Source organism: Apteryx mantelli, unplaced genomic scaffold (genome assembly GCF_036417845.1).
Source record: "Apteryx mantelli isolate bAptMan1 unplaced genomic scaffold, bAptMan1.hap1 HAP1_SCAFFOLD_20, whole genome shotgun sequence".
NCBI lineage: Eukaryota > Metazoa > Chordata > Aves > Apterygiformes > Apterygidae > Apteryx > Apteryx mantelli.
Genome location: NW_027118553.1, coordinates 11,293,869 through 11,307,847, shown reverse-complemented (window position 1 = coordinate 11,307,847; position 13,979 = coordinate 11,293,869).

Here is a 13,979-nt window from a genome sequence, read left to right as displayed (position 1 = left end):
GAGCCACAAGTGACCTCACAACCACAAACAGAAGCCACACACGTAGCACTGGCCAATCAGGCACTGAGCCACAAGTGACCTCACAACCACAAACAGCACCCAGGCACCTAGCACTGGCCTATCAGGCACTGAGCCACAAGTGACCTCACAACCACAAACAGCACCCAGGCACCTAGCACTGGCCTATCAGGCACTGAGCCACAAGTGACCTCACAACCACAAACAGCACCCAGGCACCTAGCACTGGCCTGTCAGGCACTGAGCCACAAGTGACCTCACAAACACAAACAGCAGCCATGGGCCTGGCACTGGCCTATCAGTCACTGAGCAACAACTGACCTCACAATCACAAACAGCACCCAGGCACCTAGCACTGGCCTATCAGGCACTGAGGCACAAGTGACCTCACAATCACAAACAGCACCCAGGCACCTAGCACTGGCCTATCAGGCACTGAGCCACAAGTGACCTCACAACCACAAACAGCAGCCATGGGCCTAGCACTGGCCTAGCAGGCACTGAGCCACAAGTGACCTCACAACCACAAACAGCACCCAGGCACCTAGCACTGGCCTATCAGGCACTGAGCCACAACTGACCTCACAACCACAAACAGCACCTAGGCAGCTAGCACTGCCCGATCAGGCACTGAGCCACAAGTAACCTCACAACCACAAACAGCACCCAGGCACCTAGCACTGCCCTATCAGGCACTGAGCCACAAGTGACCTCACAACCACAAACAGAAGCCACACACGTAGCACTGGCCAATCAGGCACTGAGCCACAAGTGACCTCACAACCACAAACAGCACCCAGGCAGCTAGCACTGGCCTATCAGGCACTGAGCCACAAGTGACCTCACAACCACAAACAGAACCCAGGCACCTAGCACTGGCCTGTCAGGCACTGAGCCACAAGGGACCTCACAACCACAAACAGCAGCCATGGGCCTAGCACTGGCCTATCAGGCACTGAGCCACAAGTGACCTCACAACCACAAACAGCACCCAGGCACCTAGCACTGCCCGATCAGGCACTGAGCCACAAGTGACCTCACAACCACAAACAGCACCCAGGCACCTAGCACTGGCCTATCAGGCACTGAGGCACAAGTGACCTCACAATCACAAACAGCACCCAGGCACCTAGCACTGGCCTATCAGGCACTGAGCCACAAGTGACCTCACAACCACAAACAGCAGCCATGGGCCTAGCACTGGCCTAGCAGGCACTGAGCCACAAGTGACCTCACAACCACAAACAGCACCCAGGCAGCTAGCACTGCCCGATCAGGCACTGAGCCACAAGTGACCTCACAACCACAAACAGCAGCCATGGGCCTAGCACTGGCCTATCAGGCACTGAGCCACAAGTGACCTCACAACCACAAACAGCACCCAGGCACCTAGCACTGCCCGATCAGGCACTGAGCCACAAGTGACCTCACAACCACAAACAGCACCCAGGCACCTAGCACTGGCCTATCAGGCACTGAGGCACAAGTGACCTCACAATCACAAACAGCACCCAGGCACCTAGCACTGGCCTATCAGGCACTGAGCCACAAGTGGCCTCACAACCACAAACAGCAGCCATGGGCCTAGCACTGGCCTGTCAGGCACTGAGCCACAAGTGACCTCACAACCACAAACAGCACCCAGGCAGCTAGCACTGCCCGATCAGGCACTGAGCCACAAGTGACCTCACAACCACAAACAGAAGCCACACACGTAGCACTGGCCAATCAGGCACTGAGCCACAAGTGGCCTCACAACCACAAACAGCAGCCATGGGCCTAGCACTGGCCTATCAGGCACTGAGCCACAACTGACCTCACAATTGAAAACAGCAGCCATGGGCCTAGCACTGGCCTGTCAGGCACTGAGGCACAAGTGACCTCACAATCACAAACAGAAGACAGGGGCCTAGCACTGGCCTAGCAGTCACTGAGCCACAACTGACCTCACAACCACAAACAACACCCAGGCACCTAGCACTGGCCTGTCAGGCACTGAGCCACAAGTGACCTCACAACCAAAAACAGAAGCCACACACGTAGCACTGGCCAATCAGGCACTGAGCCACAAGTGACCTCACAACCACAAACAGCACCCAGGCACCTAGAACTGGCCTATCAGGCACTGAGCCACAAGTGACCTCACAACCACAAACAGAAGCCATGGGCCTAGCACTGGCCAATCAGGCACTGAGCCACAAGTGACCTCACAACCACAAACAGCAGCCATGGGCCTGGCACTGGCCTATCAGGCACTGAGCCACAAGTGACATCACAACCACAAACAGCAGCCATGGGCCTAGCACTGGCCAATCAGGCACTGAGGCACAAGTGACCTCACAACCACAAACAGCACCCAGGCACCTAGCACTGGCCTATCAGGCACTGAGCCACAACTGACCTCACAACCACAAACAGCACCTAGGCAGCTAGCACTGCCCGATCAGGCACTGAGCCACAAGTAACCTCACAACCACAAACAGCACCCAGGCACCTAGCACTGCCCTATCAGGCACTGAGCCACAAGTGACCTCACAACCACAAACAGAAGCCACACACGTAGCACTGGCCAATCAGGCACTGAGCCACAAGTGGCCTCACAACCACAAACAGCAGCCATGGGCCTAGCACTGGCCTATCAGGCACTGAGCCACAACTGACCTCACAATTGAAAACAGCAGCCATGGGCCTAGCACTGGCCTGTCAGGCACTGAGGCACAAGTGACCTCACAATCACAAACAGAAGACAGGGGCCTAGCACTGGCCTAGCAGTCACTGAGCCACAACTGACCTCACAACCACAAACAACACCCAGGCACCTAGCACTGGCCTGTCAGGCACTGAGCCACAAGTGACCTCACAACCAAAAACAGAAGCCACACACGTAGCACTGGCCAATCAGGCACTGAGCCACAAGTGACCTCACAACCACAAACAGCACCCAGGCACCTAGAACTGGCCTATCAGGCACTGAGCCACAAGTGACCTCACAACCACAAACAGAAGCCATGGGCCTAGCACTGGCCAATCAGGCACTGAGCCACAAGTGACCTCACAACCACAAACAGCAGCCATGGGCCTGGCACTGGCCTATCAGGCACTGAGCCACAAGTGACATCACAACCACAAACAGCAGCCATGGGCCTAGCACTGGCCAATCAGGCACTGAGGCACAAGTGACCTCACAACCACAAAGAGAAGCAACACACGTAGCACTGGCCAATCAGGCATTGAGCCACAAGTGACCTCACAACCACAAACAGCACCCAGGCACCTAGCACTGGCCTATCAGGCACTGAGCCACAAGTGACCTCACAACCACAAACAGAAGCCACACACCTAGCACTGGCCTATCAGGCACTGAGCCACAAGTGACCTCACAACCACAAACAGCACCCAGGCACCTAGCACTGGCCTATCAGGCACTGAGCCACAAGTGACATCACAACCACAAACAGCAGCCATGGGCCTAGCACTGGCCTGTCAGGCACGGAGCCACAAGTGACCTCACAACCGCAAACAGAAGCCACACACGTAGCACTGGCCAATCAGGCACTGAGCCACAAGTGACCTCACAACCACAAACAGAAGCCATGGGCCTAGCACTGGCCTATCAGGCACTGAGCCACAAGTGACCTCACAACCACAAACAGCACCCAGGCACCTAGCACTGCCCGATCAGGCACTGAGCCACAAGTGACCTCACAACCACAAACAGAAGCCACACACGTAGCACTGGCCAATCAGGCACTGAGCCACAAGTGACCTCACAACCACAAACAGCACCCAGGCACCTAGCACTGGCCTAGCAGGCACTGAGCCACAAGTGACCTCACAACCACAAACAGCACCCAGGCACCTAGCACTGGCCTAGCAGGCACTGAGCCACAAGTGACCTCACAACCACAAACAGCACCCAGGCACCTAGCACTGGCCTATCAGGCACTGAGCCACAAGTGACCTCACAACCACAAACAGCACCCAGGCACCTAGCACTGGCCTATCAGGCACTGAGCCACAAGTGACCTCACAACCACAAACAGCAGCCATGGGCCTAGCACTGGCCTATCAGGCACTGAGCCACAACTGACCTCACAATTGAAAACAGCAGCCATGGGCCTAGCACTGGCCTGTCAGGCACTGAGGCACAAGTGACATCACAATCACAAACAGAAGACAGGGGCCTAGCACTGGCCTAGCAGGCACTGAGCCACAACTGACCTCACAACCACAAACAGCACCCAGGCACCTAGCACTGGCCTGTCAGGCACTGAGCCACAAGTGACCTCACAACCAAAAACAGAAGCCACACACGTAGCACTGGCCAATCAGGCACTGAGCCACAAGTGACCTCACAACCACAAACAGCACCCAGGCACCTAGCACTGGCCTATCAGGCACTGAGCCACAACTGACCTCACAACCACAAACAGAAGCCATGGGCCTAGCACTGGCCAATCAGGCACTGAGCCACAAGTGAGCTCACAACCACAAACAGCAGCCATGGGCCTGGCACTGGCCTATCAGGCACTGAGCCACAAGTGACCTCACAACCACAAAGAGAAGCAACACACGTAGCACTGGCCTGTCAGGGACTGAGCCACAAGTGACCTCACAACCACAAACAGCACCCAGGCACGTAGCACTGGCCTGTCAGACACTGAGCCACAAGTGACCTCACAACCACAAACAGCACCCAGGCACCTAGCACTGGCCTATCAGGCACTGAGCCACAAGTGACCTCACAACCACAAACAGCAGCCATGGGCCTAGCACTGGCCTATCAGGCACTGAGCCACAAGTGACCTCACAATTGAAAACAGCAGCCATGGGCCTAGCACTGGCCTGTCAGGCACTGAGGTACAAGTGACCTCACAATCACAAACAGAAGACAGGGGCCTAGCACTGGCCTAGCAGGCACTGAGCCACAACTGACCTCACAACCACAAACAGCACCCAGGCACCTAGCACTGGCCTGTCAGGCACTGAGCCACAAGTGACCTCACAACCAAAAACAGAAGCCACACACGTAGCACTGGCCAATCAGGCACTGAGCCACAAGTGACCTCACAACCACAAACAGCACCCAGGCACCTAGAACTGGCCTATCAGGCACTGAGGCACAAGTGACCTCACAACCACAAACAGAAGCCACACACCTAGCACTGGCCTATCAGGCACTGAGCCACAAGTGACCTCACAACCACAAACAGCACCCAGGCACATAGCACTGGCCTATCAGGCACTGAGCCACAAGTGACATCACAACCACAAACAGAACCCAGGCACCTAGCACTGGCCTATCAGGCACTGAGCCACAACTGACCTCACAACCACAAACAGCACCCAGGCACATAGCAGTGGCCTATCAGGCACTGAGCCACAACTGACCTCACAACCACAAACCGCAGCCATGGGCCTAGCACTGGCCTGTCAGGCACTGAGCCACAAGTGACCTCACAACCGCAAACAGAAGCCACACACGTAGCACTGGCCAATCAGGCACTGAGCCACAAGTGACCTCACAACCACAAACAGCACCCAGGCACCTAGCACTGGCCTATCAGGCACTGAGCCACAAGTGACCTCACAACCACAAACAGCACCCAGGCACCTAGCACTGGCCTATCAGGCACTGAGCCACAAGTGACCTCACAACCACAAACAGCACCCAGGCACCTAGCACTGGCCAATCAGGCACTGAGCCACAAGTGACCTCACAACCACAAACAGCACCCAGGCACCTAGAACTGGCCTATCAGGCACTGAGCCACAACTGACCTCACAACCACAAACAGAAGCCACACACCTAGCACTGGCCTATCAGGCACTGAGCCACAAGTGACCTCACAACCACAAACAGCACCCAGGCACATAGCACTGGCCTATCAGGCACTGAGCCACAAGTGACATCACAACCACAAACAGAACCCAGGCACCTAGCACTGGCCTATCAGGCACTGAGCCACAACTGACCTCACAACCACAAACAGCACCCAGGCACATAGCAGTGGCCTATCAGGCACTGAGCCACAACTGACCTCACAACCACAAACCGCAGCCATGGGCCTAGCACTGGCCTGTCAGGCACTGAGCCACAAGTGACCTCACAACCGCAAACAGAAGCCACACACGTAGCACTGGCCAATCAGGCACTGAGCCACAACTGACCTCACAACCACAAACAGCACCCAGGCACCTAGCACTGGCCTATCAGGCACTGAGCCACAAGTGACCTCACAACCACAAACAGCACCCAGGCACCTAGCACTGGCCTATCAGGCACTGAGCCACAAGTGACCTCACAACCACAAACAGCACCCAGGCACCTAGCACTGGCCTATCAGGCACTGAGCCACAAGTGACCTCACAACCACAAACAGCACCCAGGCACCTAGCACTGGCCTAGCAGGCACTGAGCCACAAGTGACCTCACAACCACAAACAGCAGCCATGGGCCTAGCACTGGCCTATCAGGCACTGAGCCACAAGTGACCTCACAATTGAAAACAGCAGCCATGGGCCTAGCACTGGCCTGTCAGGCACTGAGGTACAAGTGACCTCACAATCACAAACAGAAGACAGGGGCCTAGCACTGGCCTAGCAGGCACTGAGCCACAACTGACCTCACAACCACAAACAGCACCCAGGCACCTAGCACTGGCCTGTCAGGCACTGAGCCACAAGTGACCTCACAACCAAAAACAGAAGCCACACACGTAGCACTGGCCAATCAGGCACTGAGCCACAAGTGACCTCACAACCACAAACAGCACCCAGGCACCTAGAACTGGCCTATCAGGCACTGAGGCACAAGTGACCTCACAACCACAAACAGAAGCCACACACCTAGCACTGGCCTATCAGGCACTGAGCCACAAGTGACCTCACAACCACAAACAGCACCCAGGCACATAGCACTGGCCAATCAGGCACTGAGCCACAAGTGACCTCACAACCACAAAGAGCACCCAGGCACCTAGAACTGGCCTATCAGGCACTGAGGCACAAGTGACCTCACAACCACAAACAGAAGCCACACACCTAGCACTGGCCTATCAGGCACTGAGCCACAAGTGACCTCACAACCACAAACAGAACCCAGGCACCTAGCACTGGCCTATCAGGCACTGAGCCACAACTGAACTCACAACCACAAACAGCACCCAGGCACATAGCAGTGGCCAATCAGGCACTGAGCCACAAGTGACCTCACAACCACAAACAGCACCCAGGCACCTAGCACTGGCCTATCAGGCACTGAGCCACAAGTGACCTCACAACCACAAACAGCACCCAGGCACCTAGCACTGGCCTATCAGGCACTGAGCCACAAGTGACCTCACAACCACAAACAGCACCCAGGCACCTAGCACTGGCCTAGCAGGCACTGAGCCACAAGTGACCTCACAACCACAAACAGCACCCAGGCACCTAGAACTGGCCTATCAGGCACTGAGCCACAACTGACCTCACAACCACAAACAGAAGCCACACACCTAGCACTGGCCTATCAGGCACTGAGCCACAAGTGACCTCACAACCACAAACAGCACCCAGGCACATAGCACTGGCCTATCAGGCACTGAGCCACAAGTGACATCACAACCACAAACAGAACCCAGGCACCTAGCACTGGCCTATCAGGCACTGAGCCACAACTGACCTCACAACCACAAACAGCACCCAGGCACATAGCAGTGGCCTATCAGGCACTGAGCCACAACTGACCTCACAACCACAAACCGCAGCCATGGGCCTAGCACTGGCCTGTCAGGCACTGAGCCACAAGTGACCTCACAACCGCAAACAGAAGCCACACACGTAGCACTGGCCAATCAGGCACTGAGCCACAACTGACCTCACAACCACAAACAGCACCCAGGCACCTAGCACTGGCCTATCAGGCACTGAGCCACAAGTGACCTCACAACCACAAACAGCACCCAGGCACCTAGCACTGGCCTATCAGGCACTGAGCCACAAGTGACCTCACAACCACAAACAGCACCCAGGCACCTAGCACTGGCCTATCAGGCACTGAGCCACAAGTGACCTCACAACCACAAACAGCACCCAGGCACCTAGCACTGGCCTATCAGGCACTGAGCCACAAGTGACCTCACAACCAAAAACAGAAGCCACACACGTAGCACTGGCCAAACAGGCACTGAGCCACAAGTGACCTCACAACCACAAACAGCACCCAGGCACCTAGAACTGGCCTATCAGGCACTGAGCCACAACTGACCTCACAACCACAAACAGAAGCCATGGGCCTAGCACTGGCCAATCAGGCACTGAGCCACAAGTGACCTCACAACCACAAACAGCAGCCATGGGCCTAGCACTGGCCTATCAGGCACTGAGCCACAACTGACCTCACAACCACAAACAGCACCCAGGCACCTAGCACTGGCCTGTCAGGCACTGAGCCACAAGTGACCTCACAACCAAAAACAGAAGCCACACACGTAGCACTGGCCAATCAGGCACTGAGCCACAAGTGACATCACAACCACAAACAGCACCCAGGCACCTAGAACTGGCCTATCAGGCACTGAGCCACAAGTGACCTCACAACCACAAACAGAAGCCATGGGCCTAGCACTGGCCAATCAGGTACTGAGCCACAAGTGACCTCACAACCACAAACAGCAGCCATGGGCCTGGCACTGGCCTATCAGGCACTGAGCCACAAGTGACATCACAACCACAAACAGCAGCCATGGGCCTAGCACTGGCCAATCAGGCACTGAGCCACAAGTGACCTCACAACCACAAACAGCACCCAGGCAGCTAGCACTGGCCTATCAGGCACTGAGCCACAACTGACCTCACAACCACAAACAGCACCCAGGCACCTAGCACTGGCCTATCAGGCACTGAGCCACAAGTGACCTCACAACCACAAACAGAAGCCACACACGTAGCACTGGCCTGTCAGGCACTGAGCCACAAGTGACCTCACAACCACAAACAGCACCCAGGCACCTAGCACTGGCCTATCAGGCACTGAGCCACAAGTGACCTCACAACCACAAACAGCACCCAGGCACCTAGCACTGCCCGATCAGGCACTGAGGCACAAGTGACCTCACAACCACAAACAGCAGCCATGGTCCAAGCACTGGCCTAGCAGGCACTGAGCCACAAGTGACCTCACAACCACAAACAGAAGCCACACACGTAGCACTGGCCAATCAGGCACTGAGCCACAAGTGACCTCACAACCACAAACAGCACCCAGGCACCTAGCACTGGCCTATCAGGCACTGAGCCACAAGTGACCTCACAACCACAAACAGCACCCAGGCACCTAGCACTGGCCTATCAGGCACTGAGCCACAAGTGACCTCACAACCACAAACAGCACCCAGGCACCTAGCACTGGCCAATCAGGCACTGAGCCACAAGTGACATCACAACCACAAACAGCACCCAGGCACCTAGCACTGGCCTATCAGGCACTGAGCCACAAGTGACCTCACAACCACAAACAGCACCCAGGCACATAGCAGTGGCCTATCAGGCACTGAGCCACAACTGACCTCACAACCACAAACCGCAGCCATGGGCCTAGCACTGGCCTGTCAGGCACTGAGCCACAAGTGACCTCACAACCGCAAACAGAAGCCACACACGTAGCACTGGCCAATCAGGCACTGAGCCACAACTGACCTCACAACCACAAACAGCACCCAGGCACCTAGCACTGGCCTATCAGGCACTGAGCCACAAGTGACCTCACAACCACAAACAGCACCCAGGCACATAGCACTGGCCTATCAGGCACTGAGCCACAAGTGACCTCACAACCACAAACAGCACCCAGGCACCTAGCACTGGCCTATCAGGCACTGAGCCACAAGTGACCTCACAACCAAAAACAGAAGCCACACACGTAGCACTGGCCAAACAGGCACTGAGCCACAAGTGACCTCACAACCACAAACAGCACCCAGGCAGCTAGAACTGGACTATCAGGCACTGAGCCACAACTGACCTCACAACCACAAACAGCAGCCATGGGCCTAGCACTGGCCTATCAGGCACTGAGCCACAACTGACCTCACAACCACAAACAGCACCCAGGCACCTAGCACTGGCCTGTCAGGCACTGAGCCACAAGTGACCTCACAACCACAAACAGCAGCCATGGGCCTAGCACTGGCCAATCAGGCACTGAGCCACAAGTGACCTCACAACCACAAACAGCACCCAGGCACCTAGAACTGGCCTATCAGGCACTGAGCCACAAGTGACCTCACAACCACAAACAGCAGCCATGGGCCTGGCACTGGCCTATCAGGCACTGAGCCACAAGTGACATCACAACCACAAACAGCAGCCATGGGCCTAGCACTGGCCAATCAGGCACTGAGCCACAAGTGACCTCACAACCACAAACAGCACCCAGGCACCTAGCACTGGCCTATCAGGCACTGAGCCACAAGTGACCTCACAACCACAAACAGAAGCCACACACGTAGCACTGGCCTGTCAGGCACTGAGCCACAAGTGACCTCACAACCACAAACAGCACCCAGGCACCTAGCACTGGCCTATCAGGCACTGAGCCACAAGTGACCTCACAACCACAAACAGCAGCCAGGCACATAGCACTGCCCGATCAGGCACTGAGCCACAACTGACCTCACAACCACAAACAGCACCCAGGCACCTAGCACTGGCCTGTCAGGCACTGAGCCACAAGTGACCTCACAACCACAAACAGCAGCCATGGGCCTAGCACTGGCCTATCAGGCACTGAGCCACAAGTGACCTCACAATTGAAAACAGCAGCCATGGGCCTAGCACTGGCCTGTCAGGCACTGAGGTACAAGTGACCTCACAATCACAAACAGAAGACAGGGGCCTAGCACTGGCCTAGCAGGCACTGAGCCACAACTGACCTCACAACCACAAACAGCACCCAGGCACCTAGCACTGGCCTGTCAGGCACTGAGCCACAAGTGACCTCACAACCAAAAACAGAAGCCACACACGTAGCACTGGCCAATCAGGCACTGAGCCACAAGTGACCTCACAACCACAAACAGCACCCAGGCACCTAGAACTGGCCTATCAGGCACTGAGGCACAAGTGACCTCACAACCACAAACAGAAGCCACACACCTAGCACTGGCCTATCAGGCACTGAGCCACAAGTGACCTCACAACCACAAACAGCACCCAGGCACATAGCACTGGCCTATCAGGCACTGAGCCACAAGTGACATCACAACCACAAACAGAACCCAGGCACCTAGCACTGGCCTATCAGGCACTGAGCCACAACTGACCTCACAACCACAAACAGCACCCAGGCACATAGCAGTGGCCTATCAGGCACTGAGCCACAACTGACCTCACAACCACAAACCGCAGCCATGGGCCTAGCACTGGCCTGTCAGGCACTGAGCCACAAGTGACCTCACAACCGCAAACAGAAGCCACACACGTAGCACTGGCCAATCAGGCACTGAGCCACAAGTGACCTCACAACCACAAACAGCACCCAGGCACCTAGCACTGGCCTATCAGGCACTGAGCCACAAGTGACCTCACAACCACAAACAGCACCCAGGCACCTAGCACTGGCCTATCAGGCACTGAGCCACAAGTGACCTCACAACCACAAACAGCACCCAGGCACCTAGCACTGGCCAATCAGGCACTGAGCCACAAGTGACCTCACAACCACAAACAGCACCCAGGCACCTAGAACTGGCCTATCAGGCACTGAGCCACAACTGACCTCACAACCACAAACAGAAGCCACACACCTAGCACTGGCCTATCAGGCACTGAGCCACAAGTGACCTCACAACCACAAACAGCACCCAGGCACATAGCACTGGCCTATCAGGCACTGAGCCACAAGTGACATCACAACCACAAACAGAACCCAGGCACCTAGCACTGGCCTATCAGGCACTGAGCCACAACTGACCTCACAACCACAAACAGCACCCAGGCACATAGCAGTGGCCTATCAGGCACTGAGCCACAACTGACCTCACAACCACAAACCGCAGCCATGGGCCTAGCACTGGCCTGTCAGGCACTGAGCCACAAGTGACCTCACAACCGCAAACAGAAGCCACACACGTAGCACTGGCCAATCAGGCACTGAGCCACAACTGACCTCACAACCACAAACAGCACCCAGGCACCTAGCACTGGCCTATCAGGCACTGAGCCACAAGTGACCTCACAACCACAAACAGCACCCAGGCACCTAGCACTGGCCTATCAGGCACTGAGCCACAAGTGACCTCACAACCACAAACAGCACCCAGGCACCTAGCACTGGCCTATCAGGCACTGAGCCACAAGTGACCTCACAACCACAAACAGCACCCAGGCACCTAGCACTGGCCTAGCAGGCACTGAGCCACAAGTGACCTCACAACCACAAACAGCAGCCATGGGCCTAGCACTGGCCTATCAGGCACTGAGCCACAAGTGACCTCACAATTGAAAACAGCAGCCATGGGCCTAGCACTGGCCTGTCAGGCACTGAGGTACAAGTGACCTCACAATCACAAACAGAAGACAGGGGCCTAGCACTGGCCTAGCAGGCACTGAGCCACAACTGACCTCACAACCACAAACAGCACCCAGGCACCTAGCACTGGCCTGTCAGGCACTGAGCCACAAGTGACCTCACAACCAAAAACAGAAGCCACACACGTAGCACTGGCCAATCAGGCACTGAGCCACAAGTGACCTCACAACCACAAACAGCACCCAGGCACCTAGAACTGGCCTATCAGGCACTGAGGCACAAGTGACCTCACAACCACAAACAGAAGCCACACACCTAGCACTGGCCTATCAGGCACTGAGCCACAAGTGACCTCACAACCACAAACAGCACCCAGGCACATAGCACTGGCCAATCAGGCACTGAGCCACAAGTGACCTCACAACCACAAAGAGCACCCAGGCACCTAGAACTGGCCTATCAGGCACTGAGGCACAAGTGACCTCACAACCACAAACAGAAGCCACACACCTAGCACTGGCCTATCAGGCACTGAGCCACAAGTGACCTCACAACCACAAACAGAACCCAGGCACCTAGCACTGGCCTATCAGGCACTGAGCCACAACTGAACTCACAACCACAAACAGCACCCAGGCACATAGCAGTGGCCAATCAGGCACTGAGCCACAAGTGACCTCACAACCACAAACAGCACCCAGGCACCTAGCACTGGCCTATCAGGCACTGAGCCACAAGTGACCTCACAACCACAAACAGCACCCAGGCACCTAGCACTGGCCTATCAGGCACTGAGCCACAAGTGACCTCACAACCACAAACAGCACCCAGGCACCTAGCACTGGCCTAGCAGGCACTGAGCCACAAGTGACCTCACAACCACAAACAGCACCCAGGCACCTAGAACTGGCCTATCAGGCACTGAGCCACAACTGACCTCACAACCACAAACAGAAGCCACACACCTAGCACTGGCCTATCAGGCACTGAGCCACAAGTGACCTCACAACCACAAACAGCACCCAGGCACATAGCACTGGCCTATCAGGCACTGAGCCACAAGTGACATCACAACCACAAACAGAACCCAGGCACCTAGCACTGGCCTATCAGGCACTGAGCCACAACTGACCTCACAACCACAAACAGCACCCAGGCACATAGCAGTGGCCTATCAGGCACTGAGCCACAACTGACCTCACAACCACAAACCGCAGCCATGGGCCTAGCACTGGCCTGTCAGGCACTGAGCCACAAGTGACCTCACAACCGCAAACAGAAGCCACACACGTAGCACTGGCCAATCAGGCACTGAGCCACAACTGACCTCACAACCACAAACAGCACCCAGGCACCTAGCACTGGCCTATCAGGCACTGAGCCACAAGTGACCTCACAACCACAAACAGCACCCAGGCACCTAGCACTGGCCTATCAGGCACTGAGC